The following is a 21,641-nucleotide window of genomic DNA, read 5'->3' on the forward strand; positions in this document are numbered from 1 at the left end:
TGCTCGTCCCGAGAATCGCATACATTTTGTCTCTGCAATTCAGTTAATTCAAAGGAACAACACGTTAATTACTATTTCATTTTAATTAAAATGTCCTGTGATCTATTTATTCGGGAACATTGCAGAACTGTCGATATTAAAGATGAATGTAGAACGTGCTCACCGCCCTCAAGAAAAAAAACGGGACTGTGAAAAAAGTCTAAATAGAAGTGTCAGCGAATAAAGATTATTATGCCACGGCATTAAGTTGTATATGTTCTCTTAAATGACGTTAAGTTTCTTTCCAGTATGCATGTCCTAGGACCAAGGTATTAGCTTTGCTTTAGCCGATCTTCTTCTGTGCTGTTTCTGCGGGACGCGCGACCATGTAGATATGGTTTATTTTTGGTCGATTCGTAGTTCTTATAGTTTTAATCCACCGGTGCAGGAAAATATGCCTTTTGTTTCGTTTGCACCTTCCTATTTACATACCTTGCTTGTTGATTTAAATCCTCTTCCATATTTCTTTCTATTTAGTCGTTAAGAAATTACGTGATAGTCACTTTCATTCTATCCTACTGCCATTTCAAAGTGCGATAAATGTACAGCTACCAATAATCTGCAAACGTGTCCCAACAGCGCTCACTTCCAGTGGTAACCTTGCTAATCGACAGTAGCAAAGAAATTATCCGTAAAAGCTATCAGCGTGGTATACTCCAGTGAAGATATCCTCAACGTGATTTCAGCCGCCTAGCACGCGCCAGGAGTAGGCGGGCAGGGCGTACGTAGTGCTACGGGCTCCCCTGAAATGCGCCATGAGCTAAAAAATGCGGCACGCCACATTCAGGGATGGACATTAAAAAAGCACAAAAATAGTATGCGTCAGAGAGCTGAGCGTTTAAACCAAAAGTGCATTCTCGTCAAAAGCTGTGTGAATAGCTTTGCTCAGATAGATTATAAACGATGTTCGACTTCAGATAATAAAATTACTACTACTGTTGGGTCAAGGGTTCTTCTCTTGAACTGTTTGATTGATATAGATGCGAATTAATTATAATAAAATTAAAATTATCATACTTATAAATATACTGTAGTCGTCATTCTTAAATAGATATGGACACATATATTTACAGTTCCAGGTCATCCTTCTGGCTTTGAATGAAGGGTTCCGTATTATAACTCAGACAAGGTGTAAGTACGGCAAAAGTTAAAACAAACAACAAAAAAAAACAACAAAAAAAGAAAACCCCTCGGTTTCTGGTAATAGACCATAATCACTCTAGTGATCGGCCTATGAGGATGTATACAAAAGTATACATCCTCATAACATATTTTCTGTTATTTAGTTGAAAATCAGCAAATATGTTTTAAATATGAAGCAGGGTCCTATTTTTAACTTTTTTGGGGGCGGGGTGCTTAGAGGTGTCAAGAGCAATATATAAAACTCATTGCTTTTGAGAAAAAGACATTTGAGTATTTAAAAAAAAAAAGAAAAAGAAATTGGCTTCCATTTTGACTTTGGTATTTTGATTTCTAGCACCAGCTATTTCTGTTCCTTAACTCAGCAACGGCTCTGGCAACACTTTATGGATGAATGTTTATTCGTCTCCCATTGCTAATAAGAGCTTGTTGCTGGGACTTTTACATGGCTAATCAAGTAGGTGAATGATAATAAATGGTTAATTTACATAATTATGGCTTTGGATAGAACACACATGCAGCTCTTTGGGATTGATAAATCTGATTTGCTAGCTAGATTAGCAGTGTGACTTCTAAAGGTGTACTAAATTCTGGTTTTAGTGTTTTAAATAGGTAAGCCATGCAGAAGCTTAATGGAGTCGAGGAAAGACAAAGACAGAGACATGGGATGACATCAGTTCAAGTGACAGGGTTTCAGTGTAGCTATCATTCTGCTTACACTTGTTTGATCCCAATCAAAAACGGTGTGGGATACCAAAGCCCTGGGTGATTCTGACCCAGCTTTGACTCATGACGCCTAACTACCCTCATTTTGCTAACAATAACTCAGCTTCGTCCCCTTACTTACATCGTGCATCAATGAAAATATTCATTGATTAATTAGGGTTATTGGGGAAAAAAAAAAATTTAATCTCACTCTCGTGTTTAATTTCAGGTTAACTTGTGTTTTTTTTTTAACTGCAAGTGCTCTGGGTTGAAGCTAATGCGTCCTTACAAGGGCCAAGAGACACATCACCACCTAAAATAATTAGACTATTTTAATTACTTGAATTACATGTAAATTTCATCATCCTCTAAGAACTGCAGGTCACCAGATTATCTGTCAGCAATAAAGTAGATTTAAAGGCAAAATATTTGCTATATCTCTTTTAATTATCCAATTATCAAATTATCAACAGGTACCTAATTAAAACTGTTATCATAAATGATGAAGCTGAAGACAGCCACACCATCCTCATGACTATGCCAATGAAGATAATGATGGTGATTATTATGATGATTGTGAAGTTGAACTTTGGCTCAGTGCTGCATTCAGTTTTCTAAAAACTGCTGAACCTGCAACAGTGTCTCCTGGCAACAGCTTACACAGAGAAGTTTGGATCTTACATCCAATGGTGAGAGACCCTTTAAAATGTGAGCAAAAGGCAGTCCTTGGTTTGGCTATTATAAAAACTCAGATTAAAATGATACACACAAGAATTTTATATACCAATCCCATATAAAACAAAGGCATGTGCATTTGATGCATATAATGCATCTGTAATTTTAGAGTATTATATTCAGCAGATGTCTGCCTTGCCATCTATTAGCATGATTAAACAAATGCAGGAATAGGGACTAGCAAAGGATGTGGATGTTGACAAGAACCTTCTCTGTCTGTCTCTCTCGCTCTCTCTCTCTTTTTCCCCCTCTTTCTGTTCCAAAGGTGCAGAGCATGTGACAAAGGCAGGGACTATATGGTTGAATCACTTACTTGTCAAGTGTCAAGTGTACTGTATAATTATATGAGAGAGACAGGGCTTCCTTGAGGCTTGAGAGGATGTCGAGCAGTATAGGTTGAGAAGGGAGATGATATCTATTGATCTAGATACTCTTGGAGAGAAGAATAAACCTTACTTTTGGATCTATGGGAAGATCCAAATGGCACTAACATGCACAAGCACATGTGTGCACGCACACGTACACACATACACACACACACACACATAGTGAGAGCGAGAGAGAGAGAGAGAGAGAGAGAGAGAGAGAGAGAGAGAGAGAGAGAGAGAGAGAGAGAGACCTGCATGCACAAGCACATCATTTACCTGCTTTTTATCAAAGTAAACATATGCTAAGATCAGAGATCACTTACTTGAGTTAATTCTTCTAAATCTTTTTTTAGGCACAGCATAAATCAACATGCACCATTATAATGGCTTTCCAATGGGAATTGCTATGTTTGGAGTGTTCCAGTCTGAGCACTCTTCCTCTTCAGCAGTTCAATTATTACCAATATTCACAGATAATGGTGCACTTACCCAACTTGAAGTTTATCACTTTCAAATGATAATTTGCTAATTAAAATACAAAGTATATAATTTTAAGATTAACCTAAGCTAAAATGCCTGGGGAAAAGTCATGCTGAAACCAAGGACAGTCTGTTTGCTGGAGTATACCTGAGAAAGTCTGGTTTGAAGTGGTAAAACACGTATTGAAGGCCCTTAAAGTTTTAGCTACAAATACGGGTACTGCCAGGGATATTGGGCCCCAAACTATTTTTATGGCCCCTGTCGTACTAACTCCCAATACAGCACCCCTGGCTATAGCAAAGCTAGAAATAGTAAGTTCACACACATGCCTCCCCTCCCCCTGTTTTCTAGTGTTTTTATATTCATGCTGTGTCGGCTAAGGAAAATTAATGTCTTGTTTTTTCATTTGACATTTTATCAAGTTTTAATAGGAAATTTGACTTTCTCTTGGCATTACACGGCAGACTTAGTGCATTTGGGAACCAACAGACAAAATATACAACTTATGCTGCCTTTATCCTGCTAAATCATGTTCAAGAAATAGCAAGATTTAAAGGTACGTTAGGCAAGATTCAAGAAACACCACCTCTAGTGGTTAAGTAAGTTAACACAACTCAGCAATGATGTTTTTTTGGCTCCACCTTCCATTCTCACCCATGAACACAAAGTATCTATGATGTGTTTTTTAGCCATGTTATGATATAATGATTAATATTGCTAACACATGTTAATAGCATATAAACATTACTAGTTTGTTTACTGACCACTAGCTATTTCTAATGTATTAACTATACAGTTATTTTGTGTGGAGTTTTTGTTATTCAGTGTTGAATAGAGACAGGCTGTCATGGGAGGTCAGCATGAGAGCCTTGTGCTACAGGTCCATGAAGAAGAATGAGTCACTAGACATTTTACTAGTCAGGAGGAAGAATAGGGCAAGGCTTTCCGACTTCAGTCCTGTGTCCACAGTACTGCAGAGTTTAGCATTTAGCTTCATTTAATACACTTTTTATTTACCTGTCCCAAATGTAACACTTGGCAAGGATTTTATTAGTCCATGTGATGAATTTTTTGTGTTAAAAGGAATTGATAACAAAACACTGCTGTTGACCTCCTGGAGCTGAGTTTGGCACTCAGCATAACTCAGTGTAACTCAGTACTACTCCTGACAGCACTACACAGTGTTTAAGTATTCTTTTATTCAACATACCTGACCTAGCTTTAAAAAAAGGGTTTATAAAGCCTTTCATGAGCTGGATCAGGTGTTCTGAGTCAAGAAATACTTGCAGCCATTTGTGTCACCAGGAGTAGGGTTAAGAATCTAGGGATAAACATTTGTAAACCAGGGGCTCCCAAAGTCAGTCCTATGAGCAACATACTTGCAAACCTTTGTGTTTTCCTCACATGACCAGCTATTAATTTGTTAATGAGCTGAATCTGGTGTGCTAGATTAAGGAAAAGCACAGAACTGTGCAGAACAACTCTAAAGTTTACACATTCAAATATAGACATCTGTGTTCACTATTCCTTGACTAACAAGACTAACACAATTTATGCTGAAAACTAACAGGTACAAGAATATTCAGGATTCTTAATCATTTTATAGGAATTCTTATCCGAAAATGTCAGTAATTGTTTTGTGCTACCACAGTGTATGTTGGCAAAGCCCATCTACACTATATTGCCAAAAGTACTTGCTTGTCTGCCTTTGCATGCATATGAATTTGAGTGACAAAGGCTGCAAAGGCCCACCCTTTGCAGCTATAACTTCGTCAACTCTTCTGGGAAGGCGTTCCACAAAGATTAGGAGTGTATTTTAACCATTCTTCCAGAAGCTCATTTGTGAGGTCAGATTGATGTTGGACAAGAAGGCCTGACTCGCAGTCTCTGCTCTAATTCATCACAAAGGTGTTCTATCGGGTTGAGGTCAGGACTCTATGCAGGCCAGTTAAGTTCTTCCACACCAGACTCACTCATCCATGTCTTTATGGACCTTGCTTTGTGTGCACAGTTATGCACAGTTATGTTGGAACAAGATGGGGCCATCCCCAAACTGTTGGAACACCTGAATTCAATTATTTGGATGGGTGAGTGAATACTGTTGGCAATATAGTATATATTCTACTAACCAAAACTTACTGTCATAAAAAAGACATTCATTTCTTATTCCTTTATTTTTCTTTCTCCCTCACTACTTATTTTGCTCCTTATTGTTTATGTTGTTGTTATTGTAGTGCTGTTGTTAGCCAGAGGAGGATGGGCCCCCACTTTTGAGTCTTGGTTTCTCTCAAGGTTCCTTCCTTATTCTCAAGGGAGTTTTTCCTTGCCACTGTCAGACATGTGTAAAGCTGCTTTGTGACAAAGGCTGTTGTAAAAAAGTGTTATATAAATAAATTTGACTTGACATAAATAAAAGAGACATAAAAAAACCTCATACACACATGCTGACACATTGTACTGACACATGTTGTTCATGTGTGGCAGGCACTGCCCTATGCAACCACATAGTGGCATTACTTTTCCAAACTGCACACTTTGCCCAGCTCACTGTGTCAGTAGTTTCCACAGTGCATAGCTGCATTTGAAACTGAAGAATGCTGGCACAAACCAGACAATTGTAAGTTTATAATTGTGTATTACACTTGATAATATGTATGTTTTAATGCACTGTCTAGATTGAGATTTACAGCAACATTTCTTTTATTAGGGTGTAAATCCAGGGCTCATCAATAATATGATCACAAAACCGTTTCCTAATCGAATGGCTCAAGGTGGAGCTAGCTAAGTTGAACCTTTACTTCACAAATCATTTACACTGCAGTTATGTGCTTTACCTGCTCTAACACATCTAAGACATAGTAATAGCTAATAATTAACTGAATCAGCGGTATTGAAGCAGGGAGAACAATTTTTGCAATGCTGTGGAGTTAGAAAACAAGACACTACTAGAGAATTGCCCTGTCTTATTAGATTAATAATATGATATATATCATTATGCCCAACTGGGGTATAGTGGGCCCTTTATCAGATCCATGCATGTTTAGAGTGATGAACCACCATGGACATGGAACTCAAGTTAGCTGTGGAGTGTGCATTTGGTATGGTACAGGATCGCTGTGTTTTAGCAGCCCATTTTACCATCATGGCACATCACACTTGTACCCAGATGATCTGCAAGGCCCAGTTCTGCCTCTGGAAGATCACCTTAGTGCCTGCACCTGTGGATTTTGAGTGGCACTGAACAGGTGCTTTTTCACCTCAAAGCTTTGGAGGTGTTGCTTGATAAAGCTCACAAAACTGATGCTCAGTAGGAGTTCTTGTGCTGACTGGCATCTACTCCACCAATCTAGAGTGGGGTTTGTCATGTCAGAGGGCAGAGCTCTGTAGCGTCCCTTGCCAAGCACATTATCAGAAGTACCAAACAGAAGAATGTCACTAATTCTGCATCCATCTTCTCTGCAAGTAATAATTCTTTCCATTTTGGAAATGTACTTCCAACTTTAACTCTTTCATCTGTCTTGTCATGATTTTTTAAAAATTTTTTAAAGCAGCAGCACAGCATGTTTGTGTTCCCTCCTGGAATGCATTTTGAAACTCATGCACATGTGCTGATTCCAGTGCTTAATATTTTAAAATATGTTCTCTATATTTCAGTCTAGTAAGAAAATGGGGAAATTGAATAATGAACTTTAAGTTTGCTTTAACCTGATGCTCAGACTTTGAGCTGCAGAAAAAGAATCAAAAGTCTGGAGTACAGTTGAACACAGAATGGCAGTCTATAAGTAAATTCAGTTTCAACCATTTACTGAAACAAATTGAGACGTTAAGCCATAATCCTCTCCCCAATCAACAGAGCATTTCTGACCAATCTTCATCAGTGCATGTCTGTCTCACCATACCACATGAGCATTAGTCCTTTAAAAACAATACACAGCACTTCCAGCTCAAAGAATATGATCTTCCAAGAGTTATTTTAAAATATCAGTGAATACCATAAACTTACTTGCATATTGTGGCAATAGAGAACACTGGGAGTCTACCAGAACAATATTGTTTCTCAGTGAGTGGTAACGAGGCAGATACAAGTGAAGAGAAGAGCAAGCTTTATTATGAGCAAATCCAGAGTTGTAGTCAGAATAGTTCAGGGTCATAGAGCCAATATGGAAAGTACACGGCAGCAAAACAGGGGAGCCGGGAAAACTTGGAGCCAAGAAACATGAAGGTTAGGATACACGGAGTACAAACAAACATTCAGTTGAACAAAACAAGCATGCAATGAACAGCAGACACACAGGGCTCAAATACATGAACTTAAGACTAGAAATGAGGAACAGGTGTGGAAAATGAAACTACAGAATAGAACTAAAAAACAAGACAGGGAAAACATGGAAGCTGGGAGGGACTAATCGTGACACTGGGGTGTTGAGTATTTTTTTATATTATAAAATAATGTAATATGGAGAGGAAAAGAGAAAGATCATTGATCTGAAGAAACCAAGTAGAGATTCCTTTTCCCTTGAAGTTACTTCAGCAGAAGTAATGGGAGATAACAGGGGTAAAGAGATGCAGCATAAAGATAACGACTGCTGAGGCATAGCATGCAGACAGACACCTTACGCCTGCAATTCTGCTGTTAAACCTGAAAGATATACAAACTAACAGGAAGCTCCAGGAAGAGCTGACTAGCATTCAGATGCACCTGTATGTCATGTATGGTAAACAGACAATAAACATGTACATTCTACATGCAAATTAAACTGGCATGAATCGGTATTAGATTGACTTTGTAAACAAATGCAAATCATGTGAAACTAAATGATACATGGAAATAACAGGACTACACAAGTTCTGAAGCTCAAAGAATAGACTTAAAATAAGCTTAATACTAAGAGAATAATATGAAGCATACAAGAACACATGGTGAACAAAAATGGAAACAAAAGACAAAAAAGGGGAAGCAGGTGAAAGCAATGGTAAGAACAAGTAACCAAGACCAGAAATAAACAGGCAGAGAAAACAAAGCTAGGATTCACAAACAATGGCTAGGATTACCAGCAAGCAATGACCAACAAACACAGAGGTAACAAAGAAGATACAAGTAACAGAACTAAAGGAAAGCAACATACAGCAAGGGTAACTAAACACAGAGCAAACAAGAACTGACCAGAAACCATGAAAGCCAGACAACGACAACAACAAACAAACAAGATACGTAGGGACGGGGTTTTTATAACACTACAATCAGGTAGAAACTAGAAACAGCTGGTATGAAAGGGAAGTAGACAGGGAACCATGGAGACGAATGAAAACCCGGAAGTGATTTGGTTGCCATGATAACAGGGAATGCTCAGTTCTGCGGATGTGACGTCCACTGTTGTTGTTCATTTGGATTATCTAAATTACATGAACAAAATTAATGTGTCAGTGTTCTTTAAAAAGACCAGCCTCTACAATAAGTTGGTAATTGGCTTCTTGCATGTCTCAGTGTCTCAGTTGTCTCAGTGATGGTTGGGAATCTTGACATATATTCTGTCCATTTTATTTATTTATTTATGGAAAAAAAAAGGTTTTTATAACCATGGTTGCTTATTATACATTAAAAAGAGTATATTTTCCTAACACACACACATGAACATTTGGTTTTCATACACTGTAGAAATTGGTAGCTAATGTTATTCCTGTGCAGGTCAGAGTATGTCCATCTTCTCTAATGCTTCCAACAACTAGAGGTATGCTAGCTTGGTGGTTAACATATTCACTTCTCCACACTAGGGTCTTGAGTTCAAGTCCCTATCAGGATGGAGTTTCCATGTTTGTCTGTATGGGTTGTCTCTGGTTTCCTCCCACAGTCTAAAAACATGGAGGTTAGGTTGATTGGATACTCTGAATTGTCCTCTATGTGTAAGTATGTCCAGTGATGGTTGGTGCTCTGTCCTGGTCTTAACCTGTTCCCCTTCACTCAGTGTAGTCCCCCAGGGAGCTGTGGTTTCTGACTGAGAGTATGTTCTGTGCAAAGTTTGCTGCTGCTTCTCATTGGGTGTGTGAGGGTATTAAAAAAAGTAATATTTGTAAAAGTGTCCTTGGGTTTGAGAAAGATGCTGTTTATAGCTCCCTTGGCAGCTGCTTAAATTTAGTACTTTAACTCTATTCTTCAGAGCCACTGAGTTAGTTAAGTACCTGTTTTATTGTTCTAATCAGATAGATGTTGTGTGACACAGGTCAGTTGTAATTAGTACAATGATACACTGCACTGAAAGAGCGAAAGTGAGAGGTAGTATTTTATATCATTTTAGATGATGTTATAAAATATTTCGATACTCAGTAGGCTACTTTTATGTGTATGGTGTGTAGGGTTATTTGGCTAAAAGCAGTTTGGTAGTGAAAGGATTCTGGAGACATGAGCATGCATCAGAAAAGATCAAATCTAGAGGTAAAGCAGAGGTAAACAATTTGATGATGACCCCAAAATGGTTCTGCGCTGAGCATGGTCTTTTAGAAGTGTTTACTGCCATCTTAATCACTTCTACTTAGTTTCTTATACCAATCATTGGCTAAAATGTGTCTGTAGATAAAAAAATATATATATATATTTGTCAAGAATTAATTTGAGAGCACAGCTAAGTATCTGCCTCAGGTTCGTTATTTCAGTTTTTCCTGTTTTTGGAATATTAGAGAAGAGCAGTGTTATAAATCAGTGCTCTACAGTCAGTTCTGCTGAAAGACTACTTTCATCATATCTAGAATCTTGCTTCTGCTGCAGAAGAATGCATCTATTTCTAAATGAGAGGAAGAAGAGAAACACTTTTATAATACCAGGGTAATGTGTTACAATTGGGATCCACCAAAACCAGATTCATCCATCAAACTACCAGAGCATGAGTGAGTGAAGCATAGTTCATCACTCAAGAGAACTCATTTCCACTGCTCCAGAGTCCAGTGATGGCATACGTTACCACTCCAGTGCACATATTAATACTTGGCTTGTGTGATGGTGCTCAGCCAGGAAACCCTGTTCCTGAGCATGATCAGTTAGTAAAATGTATCCAAAATTAGCCTTTCACACTCAATTGCATGAGACCCTTGGATCTCATGTCTAAATAGGCTTTGTCTAAAAAGGCACACATAAGCAATAATCTGAAGTGGCCATCCCTGGTTTGATGAAGTAACACTTTATTAAGCTTCAGTCCAGATTCCTGAAAGGTCTGCAAAACAGTGTTCAGGTTTATTCATGACTTTCCCAATTTCCCCCCAAACCTGGATATCATCCATCACTACAGCAGTACCATTATGGTTTCAACATAATAGTGTGCTCATCTCTTCCTGGACTATTTCCAGTGCTGAAGTAATGCTGAATAGGAAACAACAGAATGTGTGTAAAGAAGGTAGCTGCACCGAGCTGGGATAAAGCAGAATTTGCCAAAAATGCTAGATGCATTTAGTGTGAATAAAATCTTTAGCTCTGAAAATTTAGATAAAATGTCCTCCAAATTAGGCAGTATGAACCTTTCATATTTCATAGCTTTACTGACCTTCTTTAGACCCACCTGTATTCTCATGTTGCCATTTTTCTTGCCATTTTTCTTGATCTCTATGATGCCCAGTGACTACATCTATTTAATCTCCTTCAACATTAGTCAGAATGGGGAAAGGAACTCAACACAGCATTGCAAGTAAATCTGGCACTACATCAGGCCTGAGCTCAATCATTACTGGTCTCTTTTACTCTCTTGGGCAACCCCATTTCACATGAAATTACTCTGCTGATCAAATTCCTTGTGCAAGGGCCTTCAATTACATAAATACATTTATAAACTTTCTCTTTATATTCAAAGGATGCTAGGCATTTTCCAATACATCTGAGTTTGCCACCTGAACTATTGACATCATACCTTAATCCGTTTGTGGAACTGTATTTTGGCCTTAGCTCACATCATGTACTAGCATAACCTCATTTTGGATTTATGTGTGATTTAAACAATATCAAAGATGTCAAACTTGAGTTTTTGCACTCTTTTGCAAATGCTATTCTGCTGTTGAATGCAAAAATTAAAGTGAGGGAGGAAACTGCTGCTAAAAAAGCATGTGTAGTTGTGATCAACATACTGCAAATGTTAATAAAATGCAAATGTAAATAAAACTCTTGCATAGCCTTTGTCAGTGCCTTGGCAATATTCATAATATTATATCACTAAGGTTTACATGGTCATTAATTTATCTCCACAATCTTTGAATCTTATTTTATATATTGATGTGAACATCAAACTCACTTCCCAAAATGGTGTATCTGATTGCACTGGACTATTTTTATCTTTTGATGCTTAGTCTAGCCAATACAACTGTCTAGAATTTGGGGCTGCAAATTAGGAACCTCCAGGTAATATTCTGGTATAATCAAGTAAATGTATCATGAAACATTTCTGGAGAATGCAGTCCAAACCATTCCAGAATTGGAGTGCTGTTCATGAATATCCAGTGGACATTCTAAAAACATCAAGACTATTATTTGTGTCTTTAATGATACGGCATACAAGGATCCCAGGAGGACCCGACACAGCAACCCCAAGAAATTCCAGGGGAGCCTTCCTCTTCTGGGCACAGTGAGAGCTGGGCCACCAGGACAAAGGTGGCAGGATGCTGGGCACGTTGGGGCCATCGCCCTGGGCTGTATAGCCAGAGTGCTCTTGGGAGGTGGTGGCTATTCCAGCTGGGGGCCAGAACACTCCAGACCACTCCAGGCATTCCCCTCTTTTCTCAGAGGATTAGATCCTGCCTGGAGCAGGCCTGCCTCATACCTGTCCATGATTGCAGGCAAGTCCATGGTCAAGCAGGCCAACCAGCAATGTCTCTAGCTGAGAGTGTCCCTCCTGACCATGAACAGCATGCTTCTTGGCAGCATGAGCCTGCTCTTTGTTGACAGACAAGTCCATCCAATACAGCTTCTGCTTAACCTGGGACTGTACTGCCACTGTCTCCATGCTTACTTGCTGCATCCTTGTTTCGGTAGGTTATTCTGTGATTCACATGTTCAAACGTAACAAAAACATGGACATGAACAAGAGGATCTCAAACAAATCATAAAGGTAACAAATGAAGTCAAAATGGTTACAATAACTGGTGAATATTGGAACAAACGGTAGGGTAATTATACACATGCCAATGGGGGAAAAACTAGACACAGTTGAAAACAGGGGATATTGCTATAACAAGAGGGGTTTAGCAGTATGTGGGAACAGGGCAGTAAACAAAGGGCACACATAGACACGCTAAGACAAGGGACAACAAAAACAGAGCCACATGGAATATTCGTCATGTAGGAGAGGGAGTTGAGGAGGGGAGTGTGACACCTTCATTTATTTTATGGTATAAAAGTTACACAAATTCCCAGGAAACAATATTTTTGTTTTTGAAGCTATTCATAAAATATGTCACACTGTAAAAAGGACACTGTATAAATCAAAACATTTAAAAAAATTATTTCTAAACTGCCAACAATTTAATTACTTGTTTTGGGCTAGTTATATACATACACTTGTTATATACATACACTCTGTGGAACAGTTAAAATCTATGTAATTAGATCTCACAGTGTTTTCAACACTAACTTACATGAACAAAGAATTATATTTGTTTCAGGGTGTATTCAGAGGGCCGTAGAGCTGTCTAATTTTGTTGTCCTAGCCCTTTATGTGACTTTGATTTTGGAATTACTCTAAATTCATACTGAAATATATGTGATGTATAAGATGCAATAGGAACAGATAAAAAAAGTAAAGAAAATGACAAAGAACTAAATAATTTTGTACCAGATTTCTGAAAAGTGTTTTACAATAATATAAAGTTTGCCATCATACATGTTTAATATTTTCCACTATACTCCCTAGGAATTCCCAATTATACCCTGTTTAATGGTTAAATAGCTTGGCTTAACTATTGAGTCCAGTCTCTCAATGCTGTAAAGGCATCAGAGGTGGGTAGACTAGCCAACAGGACAGCCAACATAACCTGCCTATCAAAAAAATCTCAAAGTACGGCAGGCAGCTGTACCATCCTGTCACAGAACGCTCGCCTGCCCCGAATCACGTGGTTTGGCCCGCCACTTGCAGTGGGAGGGCTGTGTTTGTAATCACACCTGCACTTTGTTTGTCTCAATGTATATAAACCCGTGTTAAAGTGTGCAGGGTTTTGGTTGTTGTCGGCGTAATGCCTGAATGTATCGTGTTTGTTTAACGTCCATCGTTTCATGTCCATGTTTATCGTTTGTAATAAGTGAGTACCGTTGTCGTTTATGTTAATAAATGTTCGTCCCAGTCGGTGGAGTCTGTGCGTCCTGCCCCTCGCCCTAGGGCACTCGGGCCGCCATACGTTACACATCCAAGCTGTATGTAGCTTGCTTTCCTAACTGACTTGTCAGCTATTTAGTAACAATTGTGACAGAAAACGCTAAAATGCCAAAAAAAAAAAAATTTAAATTAAAAAACAAACCCATAAGTCACAAGTAGCAGCTTTTGTTGTTCTTATTATATATAAAAACAAATAAAAAGTCCTCTGTTGGTTTGAAACCAAAGACAATGTTGCTGAGTGTAATGCATGCATGGTATTGGCACTTAAAACATAAAAAACACGTTTGTGTGCTTGTCTAATTCTGAAAACATAAAAACATAATTTAAAATAGTAGAAATTTTAGAAATAGTAAAAATTTTAGAAACTGAGTTGTATTGCTGTTCACAACTCTGTACATTGCATTGTTTATGGCTTCTGTATTTGTGCTGAAGAGAAAAGAAAGGAAAAAATAAAACGTGAAGAGAATGAAAGAGGATTACAGGTATAGAGTGAGTGTGTGGGAAGGAAACATAGACATGATACATTTGGCTCTACAACTCTCATCCTCCTGCAACAACACTGCCTTGCAGTTCCAGATAACTGCTGCAAAGGAATAAGAAATCACCACTTCTGTCTTAGCACAGTGATTCCTCTGCACTCAATCCCTTGTAAAGCTTGTATCAGCTTGTATCCAGCTGACTAGCAGTATGGCAAAATGCCTTGACACATGCATGTGAAGAGATTTGCAACCTTGGAGTAAACCTACAGAAAATGCTGGTTCCAGCTCCCAATGCCTGCAGAAAGCATGCCGTGTCATAAAAGACCTCTCACCCTACCTATCACCTATCTGTCCCTCTTCCCTCAAGAAAGCGCTACAGGTCCATCAAAGCCTGTACTATACATGAACATTTTCTATCCCAAGGTTATCACCACACTTATCTTGGTACTCAAAGAACTAAAGTCTAGAAACCACACTTAAAGAATAATCCTTGAATATTGAATACCGTGCTGTGTAATAACTATCTCTGTGGTATTCATTCTACAATAGCTAATCTTGTGCAATACCTGTGCAACACATCCCGTGGAATAACTGTGCAATACTTATTCTGCGATACTTATTCTGTGAAATAAATATTCTGTAAATATAAATGTGTAATATTTATGTGATGGTGGCAGCACAGAGTGAGTGAGAGACGAGGGTGAAACAAAGGTGTCTTTATTGTCCATCATAACAAAGTACTATAATCTACTATGCAGTGACAAATGTAACAGAAATAGTTGTAGGCTTGGGTTAGCGTGGAGCGGTAGCGCAGACTATTACTCTAATGTTCGCTAATGTGCAGCACTTACTTCAGGAACCTGTGGGCTTAACTAATAAGAGGGAAAATAAGGAACAGGTGTCACGTCTACAAACCGGAGCATTCCCCGTTTCCCAGGCAACCTAGTAACTTCCGGGTTTTCGTCATTCTCTATGGTTCCCTGTCTCCGCCCCTTTGTCTCCAGCTGTTTCTAATTTATCCCTGATTATAGTCTTATAAAATCCCAGTCCCTAGGTATTTTGTTGGTCGGCTATTATTTCATCTTCTCTTCTAGTTAGTTTTCGGTTCTCTGTGTCTGAGAATTAATTTTTTTTTGTTATTATTTATTTATTTATTTTGTGTGTGTTGGTTAGTGTTCGTCGGTCTTAGTGTCGCTTTGTCTTGGTAAGACTTGGTGTGTTTCTGTCTTTCAGTGTGTTTGTGATAAGAACCTGTTACACCTTGCTCCTATTTTGTTTTAGGTCTCATTTGTACTCTTTCTCTGTTTGCCGTCTACGCTGCCTTTCCCGTTAATGTTTGCCCGGTATTGTTGTCTGTCTTTGGTAAGTGTTCGTTTAATAAACGAGGTGTTTGTTTATTTTGTCACGATCGTTGTGGTTTCCCTCGTTAGTGCCTTCTTGCGTAACATGCAAGGCATCTGTACTTCGCACGTGTGTTCGCCCTCGATCACCACTCCTGCGTTACAACAGGTGATTAGGGTTAATAGGTGGGTGAATGGGATCGTGGTGCGGTTCTGCGCAGTAATTGCCCATTGTCATGTTAATACTCGTAATGTGCTTAACTTTCTAATTGACGAAAGTCACAAACTCGTTATCGTGTGATGTAATTGCACTGGTATCAGTTTTATTCTTGGTTAGATGTGTAATTGTACTAAAAAGAAATGTTACCTTCTATTGGGTTGAGAGAAGCTCTTTGAGCAGTAGTAAGTGCTTTTCTATCTTTGAGAAGGCTCTCTTTCCATGCAAGTTGGAAGACAACAAGCTTAGTGTGGTGCCATTTTAAGTGTTAAATTACGCATGTGATTATACCAAGTAATTAGTGGAGCAGCAACATTGAGTGTGTAGCAGAATAGAGTCTAAGCATTCAGTGATCTGAAGTTCCATGAGGTTTGAGGGTATCCTAGTCCCAAACATTAAGTCTGGGAGATTCACAATAAATCTAGGTGCAGTGGCTGACATGATGGTGCATCTGATGACAGTGAGGCAAGGTTACAATATTGTGGCTCATATCTAGTTCAAATGACATTAGGGAATGGTCTGAGATGGCATCCAACTGGGGTGGTATAACTACATTCTGTGTACCCCATATGTCCACCAGAGGGTGTTGGTTCTCTTATACATTGGGTGAAACGAATTGATTCTAATATAGAGCTAAAGGCTGGTCTTGGGCACTATCAAAGTGAATATTGAAATCCCCAGCAATGGCTCTTTCTAGAGTGACAAATTGGTGAGAAACTGCAAATTCCTTAAATTCTGAGTAGGGTCCTGGTTGCCTGTAGATGCCTATTGGTGTAAGAGGCTTGATGGGCTTCTTATTGATGGCTACATCACTGATGCTAGTGTAAAATTATTTCAAAGGACTTGGTCATTCATCTTTCTGGCTTATGCCTAATGTGTCAGTATAAATAACTGAATTGCCACCTCCACAGCCAGTTAGACGAGAGCGGTGTACATGGCTGGAGCCAGGACATGCCTTGTTTAAAGCTATGTACTCATTTGGCTTGATCCAGGTTTCTGTTGGACAAAGTACATTAAGGGAGGGAGCAAGCATCCATTCTAGTCTTGGTGCCTATACACTGCAATGGAGAGGTTATTGCTCTCCATGGCATTTTGCCCTGACTGGAGCTTGTGGTTCCCTTTTATAAAGGGAGCCTGGTTAATGGCCCCCACAACTATATTCAGAATGGCTGTTTGCTACAGTTTAAGTATTTCATGCATTTTAGAAAGCACATACTGCTTCTCATATATTGTCAACTTCAAGTTTTGTTTTTTTTATATATATATGGAAACACTACTGAGTTGTTTGAATTTATAGCATCTGTGAGTTGGTAATGTAATTGAATGTTTATGCCAAAATTTACCTGAGACTTTTATCCATAGCCAAGCCTTAATAAAAGCTTATTCAATGAAAGGTGCCATGGAGAATAAAGTTTGTACATGAAATATTCTGTTGATGCCACATTTAAGCGGGAATGCCTCAGTGTCCATAACCTTCTCTGTACAAGAGACACTAGTTGTTCTACAAGAGTCTGCTGTTTTTGCAACAGAATCATTATGACTTTTCAGCTTGATCTGTCCACTGAAATAGGCCACACTTTTGCAGTGATTAAAATGCTCATAAATATGGACATTCACATAAACATTCTTTGGTATTGTCCAGTTCTTGCCTATTCCAAAGAAGATACTGCCACTACAGTGCAAAATGCAATCACATCAACTAGTGTACATGATTTATTGCAAATGTTCCACATTTAATATTGCTGACTCTGATACCCTGCTGAAATTGATCAAATGACAACGTTATGGGAGTGTGTTTTGCTCCACACACAGTCACTCCACTTAGAGATTAGAGGAAAAGGCATACCATGGTATCACACTCGCACTTTAATCCAGAATGAGAGGGGGGGAATGGCATCAGACTCAATTTGTAGTCTTCCACCTTATGTGGAAAGAGAGCCATCTGGTACAAAGATACTGTTCTTATCTGTCATAAGAACACAAATAACCCAAGATTATTTAATACAGTAGTACAGCTAACTAGGAATAAAACTGACTCCAAAGCTTGAATTGCAAACTCAAGTAGTAATGGCAATTTTTTTTTTTTAATGAGGAAATTAAAAACATTAGAGAATGCTCAGAGCATTAATGTATTACATAGAGACCAAAACAGCCATGTCAATGAACAGAGTCCACATTTCAGTCAGGGATTAGGTCTCATGACAGCACTAGTTAAAGTAGTTAAGAGCCTGTCTCTGGCTTCTGATGAGGGTTGTCTCTTTGCTTATACTGCTTGATCTCAATGCAGCATTTGATACCCTCAATCAACATTTCATCAGACAGACTTGTGAATGTTGTTGAGATTAGGGGAATAGTCCTTTTCCTGGGTTAGATCTTGCTTATCTGATCATTATCAGTTTGTAAACATAAATGGTGCCTTTTCAGCATACACCAGGGATAGTTTTGATGTCCCACAATGGGCCCTGTTTTTTGTTTATATATGCTACCTCTGGATAAAATTATTCATAATGTTCGGCCCCTCCTCCCAAACATCTCCCCGTGTGGCCATGCACCCATGTGTTTCACACCTGCTCCTGGTTGTATTGTTAATGTGTGCATAAGTCCTTTGTGTAAACGTGAATGTTGTCAGTGTTAGATCCCATGATAGCCTTAGTGCTACTTTGGCTTCCGTGTCTCTAAATAAATGTCGTGTGCATCACGGCTCCTCTTTTGCATCCTGCCAAGCCTCCTCGCATTACACAAATACAGTGTTAGTGTCCACTGCTATGCTGACAACACATAGTTATATGACTCATCCAAACCAGATGACAGATACAAGCTTAATATTATTTAGGAATGTATAAAGAATATCAGACACTGAATGCTGATAAACTTTCTGTAGCTTAACTCTGACAAAACAGAAGTGCTCTTGTTAAGCCCACAGGCAGCCAGAAGTAAGCTCTCCGATTATGTAACTTTGATGGTCTCCCAATTATACCCTGTTTAATGGTTAAATAGCTTGGCTTAACTATTGAGTCCAGTCTCTCAATGCTGTAAAGGCATCAGAGGTGGGTAGACTAGCCAAAAACTGTACTCAAGTAAACATACTGTTACTTTAAAATAATAAGTACTCATGTAGAAGTAAAAATAGTCATTTAAATTATTACTTAAGTAAAAGTAAGAATGTATCTTTTAAAAAGACTACTCAAGTAGCAAGTTACTCCAGGCAACCTATGGACCTATCCTAGGTTCAGAAGCAAGGTTTAAACAACAAAGAGGCAAATCTGGATTTAGTAAATATTACCAAAACTGTACAAATACAATTCAGGCATAAAAAAAGGGGAATAAAAGAAATAAAAGTTGCTAGCCAGGTAGGCTTATTCCATCTTATGTGCATGTTTTAAGTTTAGTCCCTTTCAATTGCATTCTCCCTTGCGTGGGTGTGGATGTGTGTGTGCCTAACAAAAAAAAAAAAAAAAAAAAAAAAAAAACTTGCACAGTTATCGATCTGTCTCTTTCTCAAGGCTCCTGCCTTGTGCAGGACCAACAAGTTCACGGCTTCACTCTCTAGCCACCTCTTTCTCTCTCTCTCTGTAATGTGGGAGGGGTTAGGAGTGGTTAACAATTTGTTTAAACATGAGGTAAGCAACATACAAGTGAACTGATTATAGTGTGAGTGTAGTGGACGCTGCGGTGCACAACGCTTGAGCATGTTGATATGACAGACACGTGACTTTTTCTTATGATTGGATGTCTGTATCACATAATCCATATCACTCAATTGTGACTTAACCAAATACGGGCCAGCAAATTTAGTGTGAAGGGCAGACCCGACAAAGGTGGCAAATCATACCTAGCCTTCATACTGCACCGAGACTTGTTTAGAATTTTGTGCTAGATCACAAAAGGAGTGTAAATGCTCACGGAACTAACAATCAAGATTATGTGGGGAAGAGGGAGAAGGATCTGGAGACAACATCTGTTCCCGCAACATCTTTAACGGTCCTCGGACGGTGTGTCCAAACACTAACTTGGCTGCACTAAATCTGAGTGACTCCAGAGGAGTAGTACGAACAGCAAACAAAAGGAGGGGGAGGCCCACATCCCAGTCCTTTCCATGCGACAGACAAAATGTTCTCAGCATAGTCTTTAAGGTTTCGTGAAACCTCTCTAAAGCACCCTGGGATTTGGGATGGTAGGCACTAGATACATGATGTTTAACCTGCAACTGGTGCATAGCTTTATGGAAATGTCTAGACATAAAATTTGTTCCTTGGTCAGGCTGAACGTATTTAGGTAGACCAAAAGTAGTAAAAAATATAATCAAAGCATTTACTATGGCAGGGGCCTTAAAGGAATGAAGGGGAACAGCACACATAATGGTCAATAAATATACATGACCTGCTTTCGTTTTAGGGAGCGGACCTACAGTCAAGAATAATCAATTCAAAGGGCTCATAAATTAGTGGAATGGGTTTCAGTGGAGCGGGCGGAATGACCTGATTCGGTTTTCTTGCGACTTGACAAGTATGACATGAACGACAGAACTGGATCATGTCCTGTTTTACCATTGGCCAAAAGAAATGTTGCAACACATGCTGATACATTTTTGCTCATACCAAGGTATCTGGATAAGAGATGGTCGTGTGCAAGAGTCAAAACATATACCCTGTGGGGCTTCGGTACTACTACTTGGTATATGGTTCTCCACTCATGATCTGTGCCAGAACGGAGGAGTCTGTTTATGCATCAAGACACTGCTGTCTAAATAATAGACTGTCCAATAAGTAGATAACCTCTCTTTATCTATGGTGTTCACTAAACACTGAGACAATGTGCTGTAATTTCGCTGAGCTGTAACAAGATTATCTCGACCTAAAGTCCAGTCAATCAAAGGAATATCAGCAGAGGGGTTTTGCAAAGGGTCCGACACAGGTTTCTTTATCTGGATCAATGCACATAAATGTCTCTGACAGATCCTCAACATCTGCGTATTTCCGTGCTTGTGCCCTGGTCAGCACACAAGCTTTGAATACTGAGGAAACTCACAAGTTAATGTGTCAGAAGCACTCTCTTCTGGCACTCACATGACCTCAGGTAACGACCACCTCTTATCACCAGCTAAGTTGTTCCCAAGAATAAATTATATACCCTTGATAGGTAGTTGAGTGCGCAATGCAACTTTAACTGTGCCAGTTACTAGCTGGGAGCGTAACTAGATGATATGGAGAGGTACTTTCAATATGTGCAAATCTATACCTTGAACTAACACATCAGAATCGCATCTGGTAATTTCAGACAAAGGAAGTACAGTGTCTAGAATGAATGACTGGGCTGCACCAGTATCCCTCAGTATGTGAACAGGGTATTGGTTTGCATCTGACAGCAATAGTGACACCATTCCATCCAATACAAAAGGTTTAAACGAAACATCGACTGGATCTAACACAGATGGGGACTCATGAATCAACTGAGATGATGGAACCTGAACTACCCCCCTGGCTTTAGGTGATGACTGAGATCTTTTCTGGTTCTTTTGGCTTAATTTCTGGCACACTGCAATAAGATGACCACTGTCATGACAATAAAAACTTTCTCAAGACTCACCCACCGTTTTCCTAGGTGCTTGCTGGACCGGTGTATCAACACAGGTGTTCTGGCACACACGTGCATAAGCACAAATTCATCCGCCAGAATGGCAGCATCAACAAGGGATGTAACCTTTTCTTCATTGAGATGCATGACCTTTTTTGGGGCACTGTTTTTAAATTCTTCTTACAGTGGAGAATTCTGTACTTCGGGAGATGACAATGCAAAAA

The sequence above is a fragment of the Electrophorus electricus genome, chromosome 11, assembly GCF_013358815.1.
Source record: "Electrophorus electricus isolate fEleEle1 chromosome 11, fEleEle1.pri, whole genome shotgun sequence".
Classification (NCBI taxonomy): Eukaryota; Metazoa; Chordata; class Actinopteri; order Gymnotiformes; family Gymnotidae; genus Electrophorus; species Electrophorus electricus.